Below are 26,354 nucleotides of genomic sequence, written 5' to 3'. Positions count from 1 at the left end.
GTTTAGAAAATACATTCTTGCTTTTGTGGATCTCAGTGGTTGAACACTTCAACAGCCTTACAGACAGGACTTCCCATAGTTGGTGGGGAAATCAACAGATGTAGCTTTGACAGCATTCTCCTTCAAAACAGTCTGCTTATTTGCATGTGTAAATCGCTATGGCCACCATATTCACATGAAGGTCCATTTGTTCTTTCAACTGATACCCATCTAAAAAAGGGGAAAAAACTACTTTTGTACCTCTCTGATTCTGCACTATGTTTGCCAAAAAGGAGCAAGCATGTGGCTGGTGTCAGAAAATGGCGTTTCGATAAGACCCACTGCACATTTAAGGCTGGCAGATCAACCTCCAAATTAAGTAATGGGCTCACAGTGGCAAGCCCACCGTGTATGTATCACAGAATCCTAGAATCACTAAGGCTGGAATAGACCACTAAGATTATCTAGTCCAACCCATCACCAGCATGCTCACTGAACCTTGTCCCTTAGTGCCACATATCCACATCTCTTGAAAAACTCCAGGGATGGTAATTCTACCACCTCTTTGGGCAGCCTGTGCCAATACCTCACCACTCTTTCTGAGAAGAAATTTTTTGTAATATCCAAAGTGATTAACGGACAAAGAGCTCAAACTTCTTCAGAACAGGGGTGAGTTGAATTTTAGCTTGGGAAAATGAAATCTGTATGCTCAGGGAAGAGAACAAGCAACAGATTGAATTGGATCTTCAAAAATACTAAGCTACCAGCACAGCATTTAACCTGGGGCCTTGTTTTCTGCGGTGTCAAAATTCTCTAGTCCTATTTCTGAGACACTGATGGTCAGCTTTGAAAGGAGAATAGCACATGATATAAAAAGCAAACAAGCTCTGACAAACATCTAATTTCCCAAATTACTGAGCTCAAATTGGCCATGGCTGGAGTCATCAACTCCAGAAACCATATGCAAAGCAGATCTCCATCAGTGGAGCTTTATCAGCAACACTACTGTAAATAATCTTCTCTGAGAATCTTTACTCTCCAGATTTGGCTTGCAGACCAGTCTTGCAAGTCATCCACTGCAATTTCATTTTCTTCCAGATTAAACTTCAGTCAGCAAGATCTTACTGATAAAATGATCTCATCCAGCACTGGGATAAAGGTGCAAAAGCTAAAGAAAAAAGGAATATCTACAGAGTGGATAGTTTCACAGCCTGCAATATGTCTACCAAATGAGAAAGTAACAATATAAGAGATGTTTGCCTCTTATGGATAAAAGTATTAAGACCCATAAGATAAAGCAAGCATTCTGCAGTCACAGGGGTACATTAGCTTTACATATAGGCCCATAACATGACAAGAAAATGTCCACTTGCATAACATCAGTTGCTGCCAACTCCCCTTAATAGTCACACTTAAGGCTGCCTTGGCGTGCATCACACTGCAGAGGTTTAAAAAACTTAAGAGGAGTGATTAAGAAAAACAGCCTGGGTACAGTCAATGAGTATGCACAGGGATGATATATATTAAAAACAAACAAAAAAACCATCCAGAAGACACTTTCTGCATTTTTAAGATTTACGCACATCTGTGACACTTAATAGAAATAGAATAGGAAAGCAGACTGAGAAAATCCAGTTCCAAGGGTAAAAAGAAAGGAAATATCTGTTTTGCCCAAGTATAAGATGAAAATAGCTGCTGACCATCTGTACATACCTTAGAGAGTGATTGTCACAATTCTCCAAGTGAGGACTTCTCAGTGAGGCTACAGACCTGTTTCCAAGTGTCACAACTGATGATTAGTCTTTGTAGTTTAATTCACCTTTAAATCACCTTCTTATTTAGTCACCTTTTATTTGTCGAAACACCTCAAACCATAATTTGAGTTAGATTGAAGCATAAGGCATTAGCCACTAGCAAAATCTTAACTAGAAATGTTAATACATAATTACTGTCCAATACTTGTAACATTTACAAAACCTCCTTAATTATCCTACTTTGTGTATACCCTGAAAAACATGAAAGAAACATACAAAAAATAAGAAAAATATTGAACAAATACACACACTCAAAAACAAAACCAATAACAACAAAACACAAAGAGGCTAAATATTCCCTTGTTAGGCCAACTTTCTCGCAAAAAACAGACACACTCTGCCTGGAGAAAGGTTTATGCAGATGTAAGACAGATGTGACCTACCACTGTAGCATAAGACAACAATCTCATGATGGTATCAGTAATGTGACCCACAAGGGCTTCCAGCCCTTCTCTTCCATTCAAGGCTTCCATTAAGTTTCACAATTTTATGTATGGGGAGAAATGGATCACAAGATTTCTCTGAGACATGCAGAGAAAAGAGACATAGAGCCACCATGGATATTTGTGCAAGCAAAGACAAAGGGGAATGCATGTTGTTTTCTGATCCTCTTCACTACCATGGAAGCAGCAGACACTGACTGACTTCTGAGACAGTGAAGAAGCGGGATGGCATATGCAAGATGCCATGGGTTTTAGGAGGCTGGAAAGCAAGCTGTAGAATTTGGCACCACTGAAATGATCTGTGTTTCAGCTGGAGAGCAAACCTGAATATTTCTCAAACAAGGAGAGATGCAGCCAGGGCTTGCTCTCAATTCTATCACAACAGTAAAAACTTCCAGACTAATGACAAATTACTCAAAGGAGCCCCAGAAATAACTAATGAATAAGGGCTTCCCAACTGTAGTCTGAGCATCACGCAGTCTTATCCAAGTCCTCTCAGCAGTAAATCACAATGAGTTGCTGTGGCCAAGTGAACTAATACAATCTTTGAATACATAAGCAGGAGAATAGCACACAGCACGTAGGAGTAATGAACTAGTATTACTCTCTGCCTATAGCATCAGTGAGACTGTAAGTAGTACACTGGGAGCTCCCAAAAGGAATCTGGAAGACTGGTGAGAGCTCATATGAGAGCTACAAAGTGATTCAACATCTTGAAAATATTGTCTCTAATAAAAGACTGAAGAAACTCAACCCATTAGTTCATCACAGGCAAATCCAAGTGGTGACTGACCACAGATTACAGGTCACAAAATAAGGAAGACATTTGAGATAGCGGGATGATCTGCAATCTAGCTGGTGGGTGAGGGAAAACATGAAATGACATCTTATGAAGGGATGCAGGTATGAGAAACACTGATTTATACATAGGCTATCACCTGCTGCAGTATTCCACCAGAGATGCAGAGGATTCATTACCATATATCTTTAGACCAATATAAGCCCTTTTTCTACAACAGATACAGAGGAAGGAAACAAACAAAAAATGAAGCCAGCAGATTGAGTAATATTCAGTGCTGTTGTCTGGCTTATATAAGGATAGATGATGATAACACTGTTCTCTGACATTGAAAATAAGTGAGCCGATATGCAAGCTCTAGGCTCAGTGATGGCAGAACACTAAAACCACTATGTTAGTATCTCCCCATTTGTCACCATCCATCAAGAGTCTGTGATTAAATCATTTCTGAACATTACTGTGCTGCAGCGTTGCAAATAGGATACGTAGAGATGCAGCCATAACTTTTCTTTCTCCTACTTATATCAATTCCCCTCATGCTGACTTAGAAACTCCTGCCCTTTCTTTCCTTCTTCAGATCTAGACTGAAACACTCAAGCCACTTTACTATGACTCCAAGGGGGTAATTCAGAGAAACTACTCAGGGAAAGAAAAAAAAACCACCATTATCCACAGATTTTGTTTCTTGAGAAATCTCTTCTTGCATAGGAGCTAGAAGGCTGAATTTTTGGGGAATGAAGCAAGAGGTAAATGCAAGCTAAAAGAGCAGAATCTCATAATGAGAAGCAGGCTTTCAGAAGCAAAGAACCATTTTGAAACCAAAACACAAAGTGAATAATTTACCTTTCTGGGGAAGCTTGCTAATTTCAATTACACATTCATTAATATTAATAAATACCTGTAGTCTATGATAATTAAATGCAGTGTTTTACAGACAGTACTATAAAATATTCTACATCCTCAAAAGCCTGTTATTCCAGTAACAAAATCTGTATCAAGATTTAAGGTATGGAGTACTTAGATAACCATATATTAGACAAAACAATAAACAATAAGCATTCAACATGACATTCTTCCCAATGAGAAGTCAACAATCCAACATGTTGTATTCTTTACATCGGGTGAAAACAGTACATTAGAGAAGTTTGCATGTGTTCATAGGAAAAAAAGTAAGAAAAGTAAAAAAAAAACCAACTAGTAGTAACTTCAGAAACTGTGAAAAACAGTTCTGGAAGAAACAGATGAGCAGTTAAAGATGCTGAAGAAATACACACTAATTACATGGCTCTCATCACCACATGTGATATCACTCACCCAGACTAGCATAAGTTTTCAGGAAAAAAAAAAAAATCAGCACATTTTCCAAGGGGCTTCAGAAAAAGTTTGCAAATCCAGCTTCTGCCTTTTTGGGTGATTTATGCTAATGCACTGCAGTCATTTTTTCTGGATACTGTCTTTGGAACAATTGAAATCCAAATGAACATTTCCCTTAGAATATCCACCATATCAGAACAGCAACAAATTAATTTCACGAGATGTTTCAGATTTAATGGAAAACTTTGTTTTTATTAAAAAGCTCAATTTTAATATCCTGAACTTGAACCCTTACTCACAATCATATTTAGAACACAGTGACAATGGCGCAATGTAGTATGATGACATGGGTACACTCCTTAGGAATGACTTTCTGATTTCCAAAGTTTTGCACAGGAGCTCAGGTTTTTGTTTGTCTCAGTATCACCTTCTTTGTGTTACAGGTGAGAGCCAACTTTAAATTTTAAATTGTTTTGCTTCAAATTCCTGATGAATTAAATGAGTATTCTATATACATTACATATGTTTATCACATAACTATTGTAAAATCATTTTCCCTTATAACCAAATACAATTATAGGCTGGAAATCTGCCACATTTGGCTAGTTCTGCATTTCTCAAATCTAGTCCCAGACAGCGTTTTCCCCAAAGGTGTACAAATGATATGTGGACCTCTGCAATGACAATTCTGGAAAAGTGTGCAAGAACCCTTTCCAGAAGAGGAAGTGCAATGCATTTCAGAGGCACAGATTGCACATGTTATAGAGGAAACAACAATGCTTCTGCATCTTTCTCCAGTGAGAAACATAAAGTAAATTAATTGCAGTTGGATCTACTCACCACTGTCAATTGACTTGGTTCCTTGCCCAGCTCCCTTAATGTGTTGCCAATGCAAGAGTTTGTTTGGGAGCTGCAACCATAAATCACATTATGAGGCTGCTTCCTCTTCTCACATGCACCTGTGTAGGAAATGTGCCAAGAGGCAGAATTAGGCATACTATAAAGACTGTAGGCAACACAGCAACTTCAGTAGCAGCCTGGGATGGGCTGCTGTAATTCAAAGCAGCCAGGGTGCTTTTTTGACCTGTGCAGCAGCTGAGAATCTAGAGGATTGCAAAGATGGCACAAGTTTTCTAGAGGCAGGCCCAGGAGATCTCAACACAGGCAGCTGTTAGAGGCGCCAGTTGGGCATGGCAGGAGATGTCAGACAGCAGCAGCACAGCAGGGACTGAGGTACAGACATGCCAGTGCATGGCACAGAATGGATTGAGCTGCCCTTCCAAAAGTTATCAGGAGCTTCATGGAGTTACCACAGCTGCCTTCACGGTCCAGTCTGGATGTGTCATTCCCTTACAAGCATATGATGCTTGTTTCTAACCCAATGACAGATGATTCCAGTTGTGCTGGTTCCCCACTGAGGATTAAACACGACTAACACTTGCGGGTTTTTTTCTATCTTAGCTTTGATGGCTCTGCCTAAGTCTCCCCAGGGATTCCCATTTTAAGAAACATTGTTCCAGATAACAATTGAGCTGGTTTAAATAATGTCATTTATAATGCAGGCGGATAGCCTGTTCATCATACGCAGTAATGTTTTACATCCATTACACTAAATCCACCGTGATTTTAGCCTCAGAATGGATGTGCTATGTTCATTTGTCTCTGACCTCATTGGCTGCATAATAGTTGTAGAATATCTGTCTCACTATCTCAAAATGTCTGTTTTATCTGTGAAGTGTTTGACAAAGCACACGTTACCAATGAGTATTCATAATGAGTTATATACACATCTATTGTATATACTGTTATAGAAATACAGCGTAGACGGAAACTGACAGATTATTCAGCCATCACAGTATTACAAGAGAGAAAGAGCAATGGAGTCAAAATCCTTCTTATTCCTTCTCCTCCTCCTCAACAGCTACCATCATCCTTACTACTTACTGACTGTGAAAAATAGATTTGGACACTTTATGTAAAGGAAAAAAAAAAAAAAGCAAACCTGTATCAGTAGAGGCTCTGTGATCCACAGGATTTAGGAGAGAACTGGAAACAAGAAATAATCCAATTCTACTCACAAGAAAGTAAATCATGGACTCGTATTATCAGGCACCTTCTGCCTCCATATCTCCAACTACGAAAGGGAGATGCTACTGAAATGGCATGATGTGGGTTCATTAATAACCACTTGATACCTCCTACCTTCAGGATGCCTTCCTAGCATGGAGCTAAACATTAAAACCATTAGTCTAGTCATCCCTGGTGGTCCATATATCTCAATAAATTCTGCTTCCATTTAGTTACACATGATTTTGAGCACAATTTCTTGGGGGGAAAAAAAAATCTGTTACTGAGAGGAGAATTATATAATTTAAACTTTACCTTCTTAGTCCTACTCTGCCTGAGATCAGAGTTCAGTTAAAGCAACTATGAAATGTGAATTTAAGAACAGACAAAATCAAACAGATGATTATATGTGTTTTAAGATTCACAGCTTGCAGACCAGCATAACGAAATGGACAGGGAAAGCTCCCTGAATTAGCACACATACTCAGAAATATAAACAAACTCCTATTCACTATACATATTCCCCTCTCCTAAAGATTTCCAAGAGGTGCTTATAAAACAAAATTAAATTCTTCAGATTGGATCTGTGGACAAAACTCTCCTTAGTAGCAGTTGCAATACCTGAATCTATTGTGTAAATAAATGTTGAATTATAAAATAATTTCCAAATCAGATTTCAACTGAATCATCATTAATAGTTCTGCCCAAATGATAAGATAGCATGTATTTCTATTGTTTCTTCTAAAACAACTAGTAACATGCAAAAAAACCCAGAAGGTATTCCAGTACATTTTAATCTCCTATGGACTTACTAACAGTGCTAGATTTTTCATCTTAAATTTGCTTTTCCTCTCTGGCTGCTTAACACCAGTTTACAACTAGTTTTGGAGACTGATATTACTGCTGTCCTAGTGAATATCAGACTAACCCTGCATTTTATCTAAGGTTAGTTCATTGTAGGACTTGACCTTTCTTTGCTTCAAACGTCTGACAAAAATTACTGCTCAAGGTGATGTACCTGTACAAACATTTTAGCTGGGATTTAAGCTGTCATTGAAATGGCATAAAGCCTCATCCTTTATAACATACAGAACTTGTGTCATAAATGTGGCCTTGGGGATTTCTTTCATGATTCAATAAGTTGCTTTTTGGTGTAGTAAAACATAAACAGATATGATAGCTCTGGAGGTGATGTCTTGGCATTTCCTTCTGCTTCTTTCCTTGTGGCCTGAATCCAACAAAGTCAACTTGTAAACGTGCTGGAGAAACTATAAACAATACTGTTGTTTTTAGAAAGCCTCCAGGGAAAAGCAAAAAAAGCAGTTGACACTCGACACATGGAATAAGCTCAATTACGTGTTTTGGAGATTCCTCTTTCCTGATTTTACAGTCTATTAACCTTGGTTTTAGCTTTTAATCCAGTATCATGCTTTGGCTGTTTCTTCGATACCTCTAACAGGTCTTAGGGAAAAGTAAAATTCTTATCTTCACATGTGTACACCTTTCAGCAAATTTCTAAACCAAATGGTATTAAAATAGCACATTATTTTCTGTTTGGAGTTTCAACTTTATTGTTTTGGATATGTAACAACACCTACAGAAAGTAAAAAAGAAATGCAGAACATAGAGCATTAATTTATAAGACTAGTGAAACTGTTACCTTCAAAACATACAAGAACCAAGAACATCAAACTATTCCTTGAAAGAATTTAGCATGGATACATACTAAATATTACTTTCATAGTATTGGATGCTGTCATGATATGCATTAAAGCCTATGAAATGATAACAGAGAAGGACTAAGGAATATAAATGAATCTACAATTAGGAGTCAAATTCTGATTGGGTAGAAGTGTTAATGTGTGAAAAATGAAAACAAAACAGAACATATGAACAACAACTCCAAGTATTCAGCTTCTAGAAATTGATGTGTTTTATCAAGCAAACATACTTTGGAAATAAAATAAAATACATTAAGTCAAAATAGTTAGAGAGCATTTCCTTGTCCGCTTGCTTCATTACCACAGTAAATCTGTTCTGCTGTGCCTCAGCCAAGGAAATCATTTTAACACGTGTGTCTGCCTGTCTCCAGTCAGGGCAGCACTTAGGTGCTGAAATTAAGCATTTCACAAAGTATCAAGACAGTGAAGTTCAATAGTGTGATTACATTTTGACAAACATTTCAATGCCCCCCTGAACTAGGACTTCACTGTCAGTAATATATAAAATGAAAATTGATCATTGATACTTGTATTAGAAGAACTGTGGCATCGACGCTTCAAAAGAGAATTTTTAAAAAGAAGGTGAGGAAGAGAAGAAAGTAATAAGTAGTGTTTGCTAGCAAAATGGAGCACATAGCTCTACTGTGACACTCTCCACTACTTTCTCTATTGAGAATGCTAGCAACATGACTTGACTGGAAACTGTAAGAACACACCTACAAAAAACACCCGAAAGCCATAGGTCTCTCTAACTGTCAATAATCAAGAGAAAATCAAATGTCTGAAAACAGTTGTTGGTCATAGCCTAAAAATAATAAGCTACATCATTTAAACAAGAGAATTTGCCCAAAGGAAGAAAGGAAGAACTCTGATAACTTTCCAACTACCTAAATTTTTGGAAAATGTGCAACAAGATGACTAGCTGATCGTGTCCCCTTTTGATCTAAAAATGTAAAGATGATTAAAAAAAAAAGTCTCAGTTTGCTTAGAACTTCATGAATAAGTTTAAAATTTTGCTGCAAGTGCTGCAAAAAAAAAAAAAAAAAAAAGTTATAATTACTTGGATACCAATTAGCACAATTCCAGCAACTGAGCTAACTTGAAATAATTTACACAATAAAGCTGCTAAAAAATCAGCACAGTTATCCTTTTGAAAAGAAGAATCAAGCTCTTCTTTCTATATCAGATAAATGGAAATAAAAGTATTTGTCTGGTTATATTTCTGGAGATATGTTGGAGCTGAAAAAACACAATTATGTTATTCTGTTATTCTTTGTATTTTTGTAGCAGTACAGCACTGCACAAATGAATTCTTGTTTCTAGTTTGGGATGGAGATATCTGAGAAGTGCAGTTTTACTCAATGCAGGGATGTCAAAATCAGGCACGATATAAATTGAATATGATTTCTAAAATACTTTATGAAGAAACAGGCTTTCATATGAAGTATGTCACTTTTTTTTGCTGTCACTCTTATGTTTTGTTTTTTTTCTCCATTTGTTTTTCAATGTATTTGTATTGCACAAATAGGTCCAGTAAGAGAACCCTCCCAAGTCTAACACAAACCCTGAAAATTCCTTTGGCAGTAGCCAAACACGGCATAGCTTAATGGACAGAACACCCTCTCTATATTTCAAGTCAGGGCTAAACTGTGTACATCTGACACAAGTCAGCCTGTAGACCCAAGATCTGGGATGGAATTGAGTACAACTTGCACTAAAGTGAACATATGTACATAATATGTACACAAGAAACTCCCAGCAGCTTCTTGTACCAGCAAACCAAATCAGCAGCAGAGGTTTTTTTCCATGATTTGCATTTTTCTGGTTTCTACGAATACTGCATCTTTCAATAGAGACCCATGCAGACTTGTTTTCAGCTTACCTGGCAAAGCAGTTTAGAATATGAAAGTGTATGTTAAAGTTACAGTCATGTAAATACATTCAGATTTTCTGTCATGTTGCCATTTTGTAGGAAAGGCATTGGGTTTTGCTCAGCTACAACTAAGCTGTTATTTTGCTCAGTTATTACAGACGTGTGGGTCGTGTGTTGTTGTGTTTTGTTTTTTGTTTTTTGTTTTTTTTCTTTTAACTCCCCAGCAACAGAAAGACTGGTTGGCAACTATTCAGCCTATTAGCTGAAGCCAAAATATTCACAGCAGTTCAACAGTTTTTATTCCACAGTTTTCCTAACCAGTTGACATGGGAAAGAAGCAGCAGCAGATGAAAACCAATGTACAACGGCTGTATGACATCACTGTTGGATCAATCTCAAGAGCAAAGTTTTAAAGCATGATAAAGCAAACACATCACTGAATAAACATCTGACCACTAGCACTTCTTTAATTGTCATTGTTAAACCAGCAGGGAAGGATCAGAAATTAAAAAAAAAAAAAAAAAAGACAAGAAATAGTTAGAAATTAAGCAAAGTAAACAAGAAAACTGAACAGAAAAAAAAAATTACCAACACAGATGGACATCAGTGTTCACATATACTGGAAAGCCTAATGAAATGTAAATGGAATAGTGACTAATGCTAGTTCTCACACAGATCTAGAGACTTGCAGCTGATAATTCAAGGGAGTGCTTCTTTTCTGGAAGTAAAGCCCATTACTGAGAGGCACTCATATCCGTATTTGAGTACAGATGGGGACATATGAAAAACTCCAATTGACAGTATCATCCCATTTTTCATTAAGCTGAAAACAAAGATCTAAATTCAAAGACATTTATTTCTGGAAGATGGAAGCAAGTCAAAAGCAGTGTTTTTTGGTGAAGAAAAAGGGGTTTAAAAAAAAAACACAAAACCTACAGTCTAAGAATTTAAAGAATAAAGTAATAACAAGTTCATAACACATTATAGAAAAATCTGACAGAATATTTTATAATTTTCAGGAAAAAAAACTATCCAAAGGTAGAATTTCAAGGAATTACAAGCTTCTGGTAATGTTTCAGGCCAGGATAAACACCCATCTGTTACAGAGTGCTTAGGGATAATGAAGTTAATTCTGCTATAATCTCAGGAAATAGAGTACAAAATCTGTCCGGCACCTTTCACAATGAATACTTACATGGGATACTCCACACATTATTTACATGACACACACAAAAAAGAAAAAAAATGTATCTAGGAAACCCTCAGTATTCCAAATGGGAAATAACACAAGGGTAGACCATAAATAATATCGGTTCTTGCTGATCAAGACTGAGTAGTTTGTTTTATTGTCCCCACATGATGTTTCTTTGGGTGAAAAATAGGACGATTATAAGTGGGACAGGAATGAAAACAAACTGAATGAAGTTCTAAAAGTAGCATTCAGAAGGCAGGCCAATAATTTTAACATCAACATAGAGCATGTAACATTAAACAGCAAATGATTAAGCATTCTCTGCAGTCAAACTTTGATATTGGGAGATGGGTGGGCCCCCAAGTCATCTCATATTGCCTCATTGCATTTCCTTTTGAGCATTCTCCATCCTCAGCACATCCTATTCCCCAAACGGAGGGCTACTTCCATAGCAGCTTTCCCTGGGCTCTGCTTAGAGAGCTTTTTACATCCTCTCTCCTAATTTAGCTCTCCCTTACCAAAATATTTTTGCCTCTTTTATTTTATTTGAAGGATGGGCCCATCCTGCCAGGTGGATATTCCCCAAGTCTCACCCCTCTACTCAAATGGTCTCTTATCTGGGTGCCTCTGAGCAGCCAGAGCTCATAATTCATTTGAATGGGAAACAGTTGGGGGCTCGCCACAGTTCATCCTATGAGACTGTTGACACTGTTAGCAGCTGTTAATGTCGCTCTTGTTTTTACCAACTGGAAGCATATCAAAATGTTACACGCACATTCAGCGGTACAGTCTCTCCTCTTTCAGTTTAATGGGAATTAAGCACATCAAGGGGAAAATGCACACCACAGTTGCTAAGTATTTCATACATTCATTTTCTAAACTTACTTTCTATGGGAAAAAAATAATTCAAGTTTAAGGCATTCCATAAAAAAATAACGTGCCCTCAAAGCTGGTTAATACCAATAACAGCATTATTTAATGATGCAAAACTTTATTCCACAGAGGGGCAATTAAAATCACTGCACCACACTTTTAATTTAGAGGAAACACAAAACCTCCAAGCAATTTTGTGGTGATCTAGACAAAATGAGATTGGCAAGCTCCATCCAATTCCCAATAGACCATTGTCCACATCACAAAACTATGAAAACTTTCTTGGCAGATTCATTTGGGAAGCAAGAGTGAAATTGCCATAGACTCCAGACATATTATCATACAAAAACGGAGGAAGATGGAGATGCCAGATGATTATTTCCTGTAAGACATAGCTTCATTTCTAGAAAAGAGCTTTCATGTTAGCTTAAGCAAGTATTTTCATGATGCACTCACAAGAACTCATAACTTGAAAATAGAAATATATGGGACATCACCTATTAAAGACATACTTAATTTTATATCAGATGTTTGCACCCAAGATTCTTGCCTCTGGAATGCAAATTTTGTTTCAGATATTGAAAATAAGAATACAACTTTTCACTTCTGAAATCTCAAGTATTGACTAGAAGTCAACACATGTAAGTTACACCAATTGTTTCACTATTCCAGTATTTACACTTAAACTACATGCTAGTGTTAGCAAAATGCTTTTCATCAGTGGATCACACGAGCATTTAGATACTGAGATTTCAGATGTCACCACTGGCAGCTGTCACCCACCTCTAAACTTAGCAGCAGCAGCAGGAATAATCCTGTGTTAGAGAGCTCCAGACCCAGTGCAATTCACAGCCTGACATATTTCCTAAAACCACCTTTGTTGCTCAGTGGATGCACCTGTGCCTCAGGCTCTCCCACCTGCTTGTGTGCCTCAGCAGCTAAAGAGCTGGAGCTGCTCACTCTTGCTGTGTCTGCAAAGGAGGCAGTAGCCCTCCGCTGAGGACCAGGCAGGCTGCTGCTGACAGCAACCCAGTGCATCGTATTGTAGCTACCTCTGTTGCACTATCCTTGCAACGCAGTCAGCATGCACCTATGTGTACTATAGCCAGTCTGCCAGCATCCCAAAAGAAACTCTTCCCCAACAACTAGCACAACTAACAAATTCACTTTTGGTAAAGAACCAACATCAAATATTTTTTGAAAGCATGACTACTCTCTAGAATTTAGATCTAAATAAAATAATTTACTATGCAGCAGCAGGTGACGTATAAGATAAGCAGAAAGATTATATTGGCTGTAAAATACATGCTCTGACAAGCTTCAAGAATTATACTCATGCAGGCATGCACACTTAGCCAAATATTATATTTCATATCCTAAAGAAATAAAATCAAGGAAACTTGCTGTTTTCTTTCATCTATAAAATTTTTCTCTTCCTTCATTCCCTGAACTCTAAGACACTCTTGCCTGCTTTTCCTCACCTACCTTAACAGACTATGAGAATTCTCAGCAACTCTAAAAAAAAAATGGCATTCATCAAGAAAGTACATGAGTCAATGTGAAATATGAGATTTGTAATATCTCAGCCTCAGCACATTTAAAGCATGGTCTTCCCATTAGCTGCTAAGAAGGAAACATAGTGTCCTACCCAGCAGCAACTTCTGAGGTGAGATGAACAAACTAGAGGGAATGCTTTACTTTAAAGGAGTGAGATTTATCAGCTGCAGTCCTAGTAAAGACAACATAATCCAACTTAAGGTATGCATAAAACTGTACAATTCTTTCTCAAAGCCACACATAACAGGAAACACAGCTTCTCATGACTTTTGATAGACACACAACTTATTACTGCCGTTTGACTCCAATACTAGAGGACAGCAGTTGAAGGAGGAAGATGAAGCCATGAGCTCTTCTCTCTAATCATGACCTCAAGTTTGTTTCCCTCCTGCATGCCATTACCTCTCACTGGGGGTGCTGCAGCTTCCCATCAGGTTAAGCTAAGTGGAGTGCTTCCCAGGAAGAAGACACAAAACTAAGAAAGCAATTAGTGACGAGCTAAATTAATTAAAGCTGTTTACTTACAGGAGAAAGGCAAACCTTAAATAATTAGCAGCAAGTTTATTTTTAATAATAAAAAACCCTTTTGAAAATACCTTCTGAGTGACAGTGTTTGTTTACTGACAGCCATACAGGTATTACATTTTTCCACCCTCTCCTAACTCATCTCAGATGTTGGTTAAAGCAACCAGTCACTCAGAACAGGAGGCCCTCAGTTCAAACCAAGGACCACTTCTCCCAGTAGCGATGGTTTAGTGCAGTGTTCTTCTGCACTAATTGTGAACTTCAGGGAATTGTGAATTTTAGGTAGCAGTTATTAACTGTGGACCTTCTGAGTTGAGTTGTGAATTGTCAGCACCTAAGCAACAGCAGACTATTAACCCTTCCATTCTGCCCTTTGCCTAGAACATGAAAAAAACATTTTCTGTAAGCGTCAAGAATTTGCCCACAGTTGATAAATGACATCAGAACTAAGGACTCCTATTTCTCCTTTATGAATCTGAATTGCTTTGACTCCAGTATATTCAAATTATTTTACAGAAATAGAATACTGAGGATAAATGCTTATGATGACTATTGATCTGATTTCAACTTATAAGTGTATAAAATCTATCAGGTGGCCACATTAATGGGGAAAAAAGAAAAAGACCAAAAGTTGTTTAGACTTCAGTTTTAAAGCACATTCTCAAAATCAGGGAACTAATAAGGATATTTCTCAATCCAGAAATAAGGAAATAAATATCTTATTGCTAGCACTATTTTATGGGAAAGAGATCTCATAAAGGATTCTCCTATGTCTAATATAATGGTTCTGGCTAGTTTTATTGAGATTGAATTTTTTTCAACATGACTTTTCAAAATGAGAAATATTTTGTAGCATACTTATTTTTGCTTTCAAAATAAATTACTGACTATAGTGTTGGATAAATAAGATATTTCATTGTTGTTGTTGTTGTTGTTTTAATAAATGTTACTTTTAAATATACAGCTTTGAAATGACAAATTAGATATTTCACGAAGAACGATTCACAGCCACTTGTTTTATATAATTCATGGAAATTTAAATATATTAATTCACTAAAAGAGCTTCTCCTAATTTGCTTCAAGAATATATAATCAAAATTAACAGTTTGAAACATCAAATATATTGTATTTGCAGAACAAAATTTCATACTCAGCCTATTTTTTCATAAATCTTCCTAGAAGATCCATGTGCTAAATGAGCATGCAAAACAGGCCAGGATAATTAGATTTAAGATAATTTAAATGGGAAAGTATTTTATACAAAATGATAATAAGGCATTTGACTATGGGTCTTGGTGTATATTAGCTTTTGTACTGTAAGGAATGATATGAAAATGACTTGATTTTTCCTCTTGAGATGAATGAACTCTTGACTGAAGGTTTTAAACCTCTGTGAACTCCAACAGAGAAGACACTTCTGTTCCTTTTGAAACAGAGCTGGAAAAAAGAAGGGTATAATCCAAAATTTGGGTATGTGTACAGGTACTGCCAGACCTCCAGCAAGCATTCCCAACCTGAAGTTCCTAATTGGAACAAAGCTTTCAAACCCTCTTCTAACAAATCAAATCATCTTTGTAGGAGGAATGAAGCACTATCACTATCAACATCAACTGACTTGAAGCATGGAAATGTGCCAAAATGGTATTTAAATAGATTCCTGTGAGTTAAGACTCAACTCTGATTCAATACTCATTTACAGGCCCTATCAATCATCCTTGAAATACTACTGCTTTAGTTTCCTCAAGCTACCTAGTGGAAATAATTCTTACCTTTACAAGGGGATGTTGTAGTGATAAATACACTAAGAATGTTCAGCTGTAATAGAAATAGTACCACATTGGATTGAAAAATCTGCGCATTTTGGCATCCTTAACCTTGAACATGGATGGGGATTTTTCGTGGTCTGCTCTTATAGCTGACACTAGAGCCTCCTCTACCCTATTGGATTCTGTTTTCAGGGAAAATATCTTCTTCAGCACTTTGGGGAACAAAGCATTACAATTTGGGGTGGTAGGATCATGCTCTGATAGAGACAGGGCAGGCTCTGCTGCTCTATTCCTACCAGGGAAATCCAGTCTTTGTAACACAGGTCATAACGAAGGCCAACCAGTGGATAGGAGGTCAGAAGTACCTAGTATATATCTGATATGTGTTCTCTGTTAATTGTTTGGTTGTCCTCCATTAGTCTGGTTGCAAGAACTTTTTTACTTGATCAACGAGCTTGATGAAGAGCCAAAAATAATGGTTTCTTCCAACCCATTTTGTTCAACCTATGATTGCTTAAACTAGAAGTTTTTTTTGTCAAACAGTATGAATAGGGCTCCAGTTCTTATCTGTTGCTCTCATTCAGTCTTTCATTGTGATAAGTGTATCAGTGATCATCAGCATTTCCTGCAGATTTTTATCTCTAACATTTATTTCAGTAATGCTCTTGGTCTAATATTCTGATTTTCTTTGGTAAAAGGGAACAAGAGACAAGAAGATGTTAGAAGAAGGCTATGTATATCCCAGGATTATAATTAATTTATTTGCAATATTAAACAGATTCCAGCGGTGAAAGATCTCTTACATCTGTGTGGACACATTAGAACTAGCATTACAACAATCCCAGTCTGTAGCCACACAAAAGAGCTCAGCATGGGTTAACTGCTTGGATTCTCAAGTAGTTTTGTAGGTATACTAGCAAATTTATCTTTGTTACACACAGGAATCCAGAGTCATCACCTCAGAATGGAAATACAAGAAGAACAGGAGTGTTTTATATTGTTAAACATTTAAAACCATTAAAAAGGATCACCACTGTACATAGCAGCAAGTTAGTTTTTTGAAATGTAAAGGATTTTAAAAGAATGGATATTATCATTATGTTATCTAGTTTCATTTGTAAGTTTGGAACTGGCTATAGTGAAATCTGTAGGCCAAACACTTTTTGAATAAGCTGTTCTAAAAGAGGGAGAAAACTGCAATATCAGGTTTGAAATGCCATTTCTGAAGTCCAGGTAAGTTTTACCATTAAATAACAAGCAGAATCTTTTCTAAAACATCATCCGCAAAGGAGTACCTTGTGCACATGAACTGTGGGTATACAAGTTTCAGAATTAATATTTTAATAATACTAATAATGTTATTTTTCTTTAGTGGCTTTTTTCCTGCATCATAATTACATCTCTACAAATATTTCACCAGAAAGTATGGAAACTATTTTTTTTTTCAACATGGCATTTGAGTAAGCCTTAGAAAGCCCCAAAAAGAGCATAATACCAGCACTTAGTATTGCCAGAGCACTGCAGTAAAAACCTTAATCAGGGCTCTTAGTTGGATTGAAATATATCCTGATTAAGTGACCATCCCATTAAAGCAAAGTTTTCCTGAACCGTCACTTAACGTAAACCAAATGTCCTGTGCAACTCCTTTCTACTGAAGCATTTTGACCCTTAGCCACCATATTAACACCTCTAATTGTAACTGACAGGGCAATTTCCTGGTTGCCATTGTGTGAGACAAGGAGTGAACACTAGCCACAAGCAATTTATGACCTTTGACTGTCATATTAATGCTTTTAATTGTAACTGACAGGGCAGTTAGGCCAAAAAGTGTCCCAACAAAACAGTTCAGGCAGTTCTACATGTCCTGCTAAAGTAAAGGAAGGCGCATCCAGTCATTAAGGGTGAGGACAGATACGGAGAAAGAAAGAGCTGTACCTGAGGTGGACAGTTATCAAATTCCTCAAAAACATCACAATAATTTGCATTAATTTGCCATCACATTCCCTGGCTAAAAACAAAAACATTTTTACTGAATGTGTAGAATTTTGTTTTAATTTCTGAAAGAAATTGCCTAAAATATTTGACAGGAAAATATTTTTAGAATCCCTCCCCCACCTATTATATAATTTTTCACTTTGACAAATTTTGTATTCTTTGTTGAAAAAAAAAAAATTCCTCAATATTTCACATTGAGAAACACAAATATTTTCTTATTTCTTAAGTAAAGAAAATTATCTACAGTCTTGGAACATATGTAAACTTAAACAGATCCAGACAACTGCAGCTGCAGCATTCTATAACATGAGACTAAATAAGCAAAAGGTTATCTCTAATGGAAGAGAGGGAAGTGCTGTGGATGACTCACGCAGTTGCTTTTGCTAAGCTGGTCTCTAGAAGGTGAAGCGTACTCACAAACTTTTGAGCAGATCTAATATTCAACATGATATAAAGGCACAAATTAGTTGGTGGAATGATTCTTCCTTAGTTGTATTTTACTCCTATATGGCACAAACACTCATTAAATTCGAGAACGTGCTTACATTTGTTTAATTTAACCCATGGATTAGTCAGACACAACTATGACAAAGTTTTTAGATCCTTCCTTATTAAGAGCTAGGAGTAATTCTTTCTCCTAAGAAGAAATTGAAGCACTACTGTTAGCTGAAATCCAAACAAAACCCGCACAAATATTCTAGAAGATATGGTCAATTTCTGTACATTTCAGTTTATTTCATCAAATCACCCAATTTTGTTAACTTCCAAGTACATTTTTCTTATTTAACTTTTCCCAGCTGCCCAAGATTCCTCTGCCCACTGTTTCTCTCAAGAGAGAAAAAGGAGAAATTCACATGAAATCTAGCAAAACTGAGCAGTCCAAGTGTTATCAAATGGAGGAAGTCACCAAAACAATCAGCTGAAATAGGTTACAGTCCAAGGGATAAATTTCCGTGAATAATCTCTGCAGCAAGGCTAGTTTACCTTCTGTATGCATCTTCTTGTTCACAAAGCAGTTCTACAAAGCTGCCTGTCACTTCAGCTGAGAATAATATTACACATTATAAATAGGAATATTATAAAACCAGAATAGGAAGATTCTCCCCTTTCTACTTTCAACTGTGGTTATTTCTCCAGACTTGGCCTGTCCCTTCTCATGTGCTAGCAGGAGAATATCTTTGCTGGGCCAAGAGAGCTCAATATTCCCCACATTAAAAAACCTTTTTGTGCAGCTACTTTTCAGCTAGTTTAGTGAATTGAATCATCTCAAATTCCTTTAGGGAATGGCCATGAAATGGCAGGCAAGGGAAGGAAGGATTCAAGCTTTTGGTAAGGCTACATCAGATTTAGTGTTAGCCCAGCTCAAAGAATAGCGTACAACCTCACTCTGAAAGGCATTTGCAGGGGGAGCATCATCAAGAAAAACATCCCTAGAACTACATTAAGGATATTTATCATTATTTCTAAAGCAGCAAAGGAACTCGTGTCTTACTTTTAGAAATGCCTTATGATGGTCTTCACTGTAGCTTACAGTCCTTCAGTAACTATCTAGTGGGCCTTCAGGGTTCTTGAACATTTTTACATGCCCAGGACTGATATACATGAAAAATGAGTTTGGGTTCTTCTTTCAAAATCTCTTATCATAAAAAGAGACACAGGCTGTCTCCTGCAGACCACCAACTTGTTGTTTGGTAAATATCACTTCATAGTTTAACATACATGTTACGTTTCATAAACAATTTATCACAGAGGGGTTTAGATTGAAAGGGACTTTTAACATCATCTATATACAACCCCCGTGCTATAGACAGGGACACCTCTCACTAGATGAGATTGTTCAAAGCCCCATCCAGCCTGACCTTGAATGCTTCCAGGGAGGAGACATTCACAACTCACTGGGTAACCTGTTCCAGTGCCTCGCCAGCCCTAACCATCTTCATGGCCCTCCTCTGGACCTGCTTCAACAGCTTCATGTCCTTCTTGTGTTAGGAGCTCCAGAACTAGGCACAATACTTCGGGTGGAGACTCAAAAGAGAAGAGTAGAAGTGCAGAATCACCTCCCTCAACATGCTGGTCACATGTTTCTTGATGCAATCCAGGATACAGCTGGCCTCCTGGGCTGCAGGTGCAACCTTCTGAGATGCAAGTGCAATTTAGACTACATAATTTCATGTATACAATTGAATGAGGCAGAATTTGAAGTAAGACAGCATTTCAATAGAGAAAAATACTTTGCTAGGTTTCTTCTTGACTTTGTAAAGTGCTTTCACTATGCAATGAACTCTCTGATTTAAGGATAAATGGGATGTTGGCCCAGGAGTCTTAAACTCAGTCCAGTTATAAGCAGCAACGATTTGCATTGGTGCAGGTTCTCAACAGAGGCTGGAATTGGAACATTACATTAATGCCACACTTATTTATGATGCTAGAGCTATTGGCCACGTAGCATGAAAACGAGTCACCCACTACCTAGGCAAGACCATAACTATTGTTGTTTTTTTTTTTTATTAAAATTACAAGCAGATACGAATTTGAGGAGAGTAAATGCAAATATCCACCTGCCACTGAAATTTCCATCATTAATAATTTTTTCTCAAAAAGTCTGGTTTGCCTCTAAATACCATGTTTTCAGTTGTCTTCCTTTTGATCTAGGTACAAGTTTCTAAAAAAGCTATTTAAGAAAAAAAAATATCACTACCACCAAGAAGCAACCCAGAATCTCCTATTTTGTTTCCATCAATAGCACAATCTGCTATTGAATAAGAAAGGTCAGAGAGAATCATAAAACAAATTAAGATAAAAATACTTTAAGAAAATTAAAATGGAAAGCATTATTCCTCATCTTTCTCTGTCCTTTCTTACTAGACAAAACCTTCTGCTTTGCTGTTTGTATTTAGACATTTTATCTGTAATCTGACTCCTAATTTTCTGATCGTATAACCATGATTTAATTAAGAATAGTGTCTTTCAAAAAGATGGCTGCCTTAGGAACCTAAATCTGATTTAAGTCCCTAATGTCAGACAAATCTTCTGTCTATCTTTTGCATTATTAGTTGAGAGAACATAAACAAACTACTACAAACAACTGTTTGACAAGGACATACTCTAAATTGCTACCTACCTAATAAGCCTCTATGGAGATCCTAAGCTGTTTCAGACGAGGGTGGATGTTTGATCAGATTCATGAAAGTTATTTTAAGCAAGCATGCGACTATCTTGTCTGGTCTTTCAACAGCTAGATACTTCTACAAAGATCCATGGGAATATGGGGAATTCTACTTTAGTAGACTTTGCATGGGTCCTGGAGGACTTGCTAAGAATGCTAAATAAACACAGTCTGTCATTCCACCCAGCCGCAAAGACCTAACAAACCTCACCCCCATTCCCTGTCCTTCGGCAAGCATACCTCCCACCAGCAGCCCACACTCATCAATACACAGGAGTCCCTGATATCACACACCAGACCCCGCTGTGATGAGCAAACACCAATCAACAGCTCCATTAGCTTTCAGAGGATGGTATAGTTTGTTTACAGTAAATACTAGAGCTCTGCCAGAGGACGGCTGAACAGGAAATGCTGGGAAGTTTTTTCACCCTTCTACTGCAGGCCCATTTGGAAGTTGGGAGCTAACATAGAGAGGAGCCTTGGTTGCGGTTTTCTTCTCCTTAAAAAAAGAAAATAAGGTTGAAAAAAATGCTGTTTAAAAAAAAAAAACAAAAAACTACTAGCTATGTGGGATTTTATGTCAGAGAGTCTTCAATCAAAGTTCCTAATATCAAGAGGAAATAGAAACAGCATGTGCTGGAATCACCACCTTTGTATTCCAGAACTGGCAAACAAGGGGAGGAATTTGAGAGAACACTACAGATTACAGAAAAAAGGTGAGATGTTGGGATACATTTAGGGAGAAGATCATGTAAGGTTTGAAATCCACTCTGCATGTTGTTATCAGCTTACTCATGAATCAGAGCAACTGCTCTTCTCTAAGACACCAATGGGAAAAGACTCTTTCCTCCTCCGCATACATTTTGCATATAGCCTAGTGACTCTGCTCTATTTGGAGACTGGATTCGCTTCTGACCCTTTGTTAACAAAGACAATATAATTTATTATTCATACATATCTGTAGACGAAAGACGTGAACCGCAAGTAGCTAATCTCATTCTTTGCTTAAGCAGCACATGACTGAGACAGCACTCTGAATGTTACTCTTTTCCTTGGAAAGCAAGGATGGAATCGACAGGAAAGTCTTGGAAGTCTGTCAGAAATTAACTTGAGCGTGAACTTGCTGGGAGAATCTTATCTTGCGGGGCTGAGGTGAGCTGTAAAATGTAGTTGAAGGCTGACCACTAGAGCAGTGTCTGGAGCGATGAAATGCATAGGAAAAGACAAGAGGAAAAATTTAGGGCCATGGAACCAAAGCTGTATGTTTTGATTGTTATTTCTCAGGAAACAAAACAAAACAAACGAATAAACAAAACAAAACAAATAAATAAACAAAAAACTCCGTGGATAATCTGTGCAAGATACTGATCATATGTCTTATTTGTCTCACTAGCATGTTGACAAAATTCTTCATGCCTTCATTGAGGAATGTTATGTCATTTTCTTCTGAAATGCTTAAAAGGTTTGAATCGGTGTCCAGGCATGCTTGTAACATTCTGGATGAGCACCTCTCATCATCCCAAAAGAATTCCTGATCTCCAAAAATGAGGGAGAAAAGTCTGTTATTACAGACAACCAAACAACAAATTGTACGTCAGGAGCTATGTGACCACAGCATTCAGATGCCAGAAAATAACCAAGAAAAAGACACAGATTTCATAACTAATTTTTGAGATGATATTTCTATATCATGACACATATTTATCTCATCTGCCAACTGCCAAACTCTTTCCAAGTAACATTTATAGTGCATTCAAAACCCTCTGTGTGTGAGTACACCAGCAGAAGCAGTTTTTAAGAGACTGTGATAGAGTGATAAATGGATAAATGTTACATTGTAAAATATTTATAGAAATTGGATTGAAAGAGCTTCTCAATGGTTACACCTCTTCATTCATCCTTCCATTAACTTAATTAAGCTAACCCATAGGCTTACAAGTCTGGAAGACTTAGAGAACTTGATCTGAAAAGAAGAAGAAAGGATTTAATTACCAGGCCAGGTTTTCCAAGTTGTCATGGCTCTAGTGTTTAAACGCTGCACACTTACATAAACCCAAACTTCCATTACTTGCCTGAGAGTCTCAGATCAATATTATAGATAAAGGTAAAGATTAACGTAAACGATTACCCTATAAGATGATGGGAATAGTAATTTTAGTGAACATCAAACACATTAGGATACAGTAAGCTTGCACGGACATAATAAATTCATCAGCTATTTCTGCTGATTGATTTGTATTCCAGTTTAATTAGCCATGAAAGAGTCAATTTTTTTCTGAAACTTCCCTCCCCCCCTTTTTTGTTACAGATCACTACCACAAAGGATAATCTCCAGCTGTCAAGTTAAGGAAATTTAAATGGTAGGTTCTAAAAAAATCGTTACAAGTCATGAATTAATTTTCATATAGACCATTTATACTTATTTCCCAATGTCTTTGGTTGGAAAATCATATCAGAAAGAAAACTGATTTTCTTAAATAAGTCTTTTAAAATTGGCCTTAAAATACTTTGCAGAGTAGCTCAAGACAGTGGAGAAATTGACCTGTACATAGGCAGAGATGCTGCAGAGTGGCACAACACCTACAATCTTGCTGTTGTTTAACTTTCAGCAAATAACTTTAAGTAACACAAAATGAGTGCTGTAGATCCATACTGAAGAAGAAAGAACAAAAGCATCTATCAAAAAGTGGGCATTTCAAAACTGTTTACTTTTGTAAACAAATTAACCAGCACCACAAAAGCATTTGGAAAATTAACAGAAAGTATCCAGGTTTGTTTTAACTTGCTAATACAAAAGAAGCAGGGAACAATACTGAGGTCCAGCTGTTGTTTTTCTTGAAGACGTCCCAGCTCCCCATGCAAAGAAACTACACTTGAGATGAGCTGGCTGAGACAAATGTTCTGTCTACACTTTAAATGGCAGCTGGTTATTAAATGACTCCCAATAGGATGAACACTTGCTATTGACAATAAGGTAATATAAGGACCATGCAGAACAATCAGGATGGGAATGTGAATGAAAAATCTTTAATCTGAAATTACAGCTGTCAGGGTTGCATTATAAAACATGGAAGTTGCAACTGCACTTAGAATTAATGTGTCCCAAAAGCCAAGTTTCTCATAAAGTGCATCTTGCAGATACATCTTTTATAAATAGACTACTGGTCTTCTATAAATCAGACCAAACTGTAGCCTATACTAAGGAATTAAAAGGGTCATCTTTTCTGGGGTTGGCATTTGTTGAACAGTATTTGGGAAAAATGAACATTGATTTACAAAGTCCAACAGAAGTGGGTGTTAGTATTACTTTCTAACGATATTTACTGACTTCAATGTCTCAGACAAATGACACTTATTTTATTACAAACCTCAACACATAAAAGCATCTTTTTCAAGAAACCTTTTTTTTTTTTAAAAAAAAAAAAAAAAAAGACCACCCTAATTAAAAATCTCAGTTAACTGATTTTTGAACCAACAGATATGATATTATTTACTTGCACATAGTTCAGATGCAAAGGGGCAAGACTAGCTAGGCCCAGCTCAATGGAACCATTTGAATACTAAACAGACAGTAAAATTAGTGACCTACTCTATTGCACAGCTCTATAGTCCACGAGGGTCATTTCAGTTCATTTCCTATGAACAGAGCTGCTTCTGTAGACTGAATTTTTACATAAATTTTGTGATAGCTCATCTTGTGTTAAAGAGTCATATGTATGTATTTGCTGACACTTCTGTATTGATAACTTAAATAAGACAATATTAAAATGTCCCTAAACTCAAACTGAATTCTTGAATGCTTTGTGCACACCCCTAAAAGTCAAGTTGTCACCATTCAAATTCCTCCTGCCTTCTTCCCTAACCAAAGTTCTGTCAGGACGCAATGAATCTGTGCTTTCCCCTGGGATTTCCAGCAAGTATGTCAGAACATCAATGTTAACAGATGTATGGCTACGTTGAAAAAAAAAAATATTAGAAGAATATTTACTGATGATAAACTACAGATCTAAGATAAAAATAAAGATCAGCTTTATAAATCTGTATAATTAGCAACATGAACAATTCTGTGAGGGGATTACATGAAAGAAATGAACGAACTGTACCACTGTACCAAATACATTCTAAAGTACAGAGTATTGTAGTACATAGTACCTCAGTACTTACACTAAAGCTTCTGTTTTTTCTCCACAGTAAGCATACAGTGGATATTTTTCAGATTCACAGAAGTTTATTTGTGTGTTTTCTGGTATTATCAGAAGCTTGAAAACTTTAGGACAGGATTAACAACATTTTGAAACAGAGCCTTGAAGAAACAGGCAACAAAAGTTTCCAGAACTACAGCTTTTGGAAGTTGATTTTGTTCTTACATTTTTGACAACTGCAGTATTTTTCTCTTTATGTTTTCTAGTGTCCCCTTAGTACGTTTCAGCCTTGAAGTGTCTCAGACCAGGATGTTGAGTTCCCTCTAGGTATCATCTGGAAAATTATATTAGCATCTGTGCTGAAGGAGCATATAATCATTTTCATTTGTCAAATAAGTTATCAAATAAAAGAGTAACTCAGGCTAGAACATATGGAACAACATCAATGAATGCAACTACGAAGAAAGAAATTGTATTTGAGAAAGAAATTCAGCTGCCTTAAAAACGCACACACAAAAAAAACTTGTTAAGGCCTATGATAGAGATCAGGAAAGAGCAATAAAAATACTTTTCGAGAATTCCAACCAATCAAGTAAAGTGAGTAAGTTATCCAAATCAATAAATTAACACACTCCTCCTATAAACAAGTAAAAACAACTCCATATAATTTCATTTTCCAGTCAGTCCTCTGTTAAAAGTGGCTGAAGAAACCAACAAAGATACTAATCCATTTTCAGATCTATGTGTATGAATTTACTCAAAGACAGGCAGTCCTGAGTATCTTTCCTGTTTACACAGTAGAAAAAAAAGAAGAAAAAAATCCCACAACATTGAAGATAAAAAGCAGGGAAAGCACATTTGAGTTTTGCTACCTAGCCCATTTATTTGTCTTATCTATCTGGGAGGTCTTGTCTTTTAAAGATTTTAAGCTCTTCAGAGTGGAGGCCATCATTAGCTTATATGTTTGCTCAGTGTCTAGCATAGGAGAGTAACACTGGCTGACAGCTCTAGGCCACAAATACAATTAAGATTTAAATAAAGAGTCGGTTTGGATTTAAACAAGCCTCATGTGAAAGGGCAGTTGTGTTGCCTCTATAACACAGGAAAGCAATGACAGAGTCTTTCATA

At 36.9% G+C, this 26,354-nt stretch overlaps 1 long non-coding RNA gene across 1 annotated transcript in view; it reads right to left on the bottom strand.

Annotated features, from left to right (window-relative positions):
- Positions 1 to 12,914, bottom strand: part of LOC128080403 (uncharacterized) — a 14,309-nt gene extending 1,395 nt beyond the window's left edge. The window contains exons 1-3 of the long non-coding RNA XR_008206665.1: positions 12,859 to 12,914; positions 5,190 to 5,308; positions 1,693 to 1,749 (exon numbers count right to left, since the gene is read on the bottom strand). This is a non-coding gene — a long non-coding RNA (uncharacterized LOC128080403). The remainder of the gene's footprint in view (positions 1 to 1,692; positions 1,750 to 5,189; positions 5,309 to 12,858) is intronic.
- Positions 12,915 to 26,354: the final 13,440 nt, after the last annotated feature.

The sequence above is a fragment of the Tympanuchus pallidicinctus genome, unplaced genomic scaffold, assembly GCF_026119805.1.
Source record: "Tympanuchus pallidicinctus isolate F22 unplaced genomic scaffold, pur_lepc_1.0 scaffold2, whole genome shotgun sequence".
NCBI lineage: Eukaryota > Metazoa > Chordata > Aves > Galliformes > Phasianidae > Tympanuchus > Tympanuchus pallidicinctus.
The sequence above is the reverse complement of the archived record's forward strand: the minus strand, read 5'-3'. Positions and strand labels throughout refer to the sequence as shown.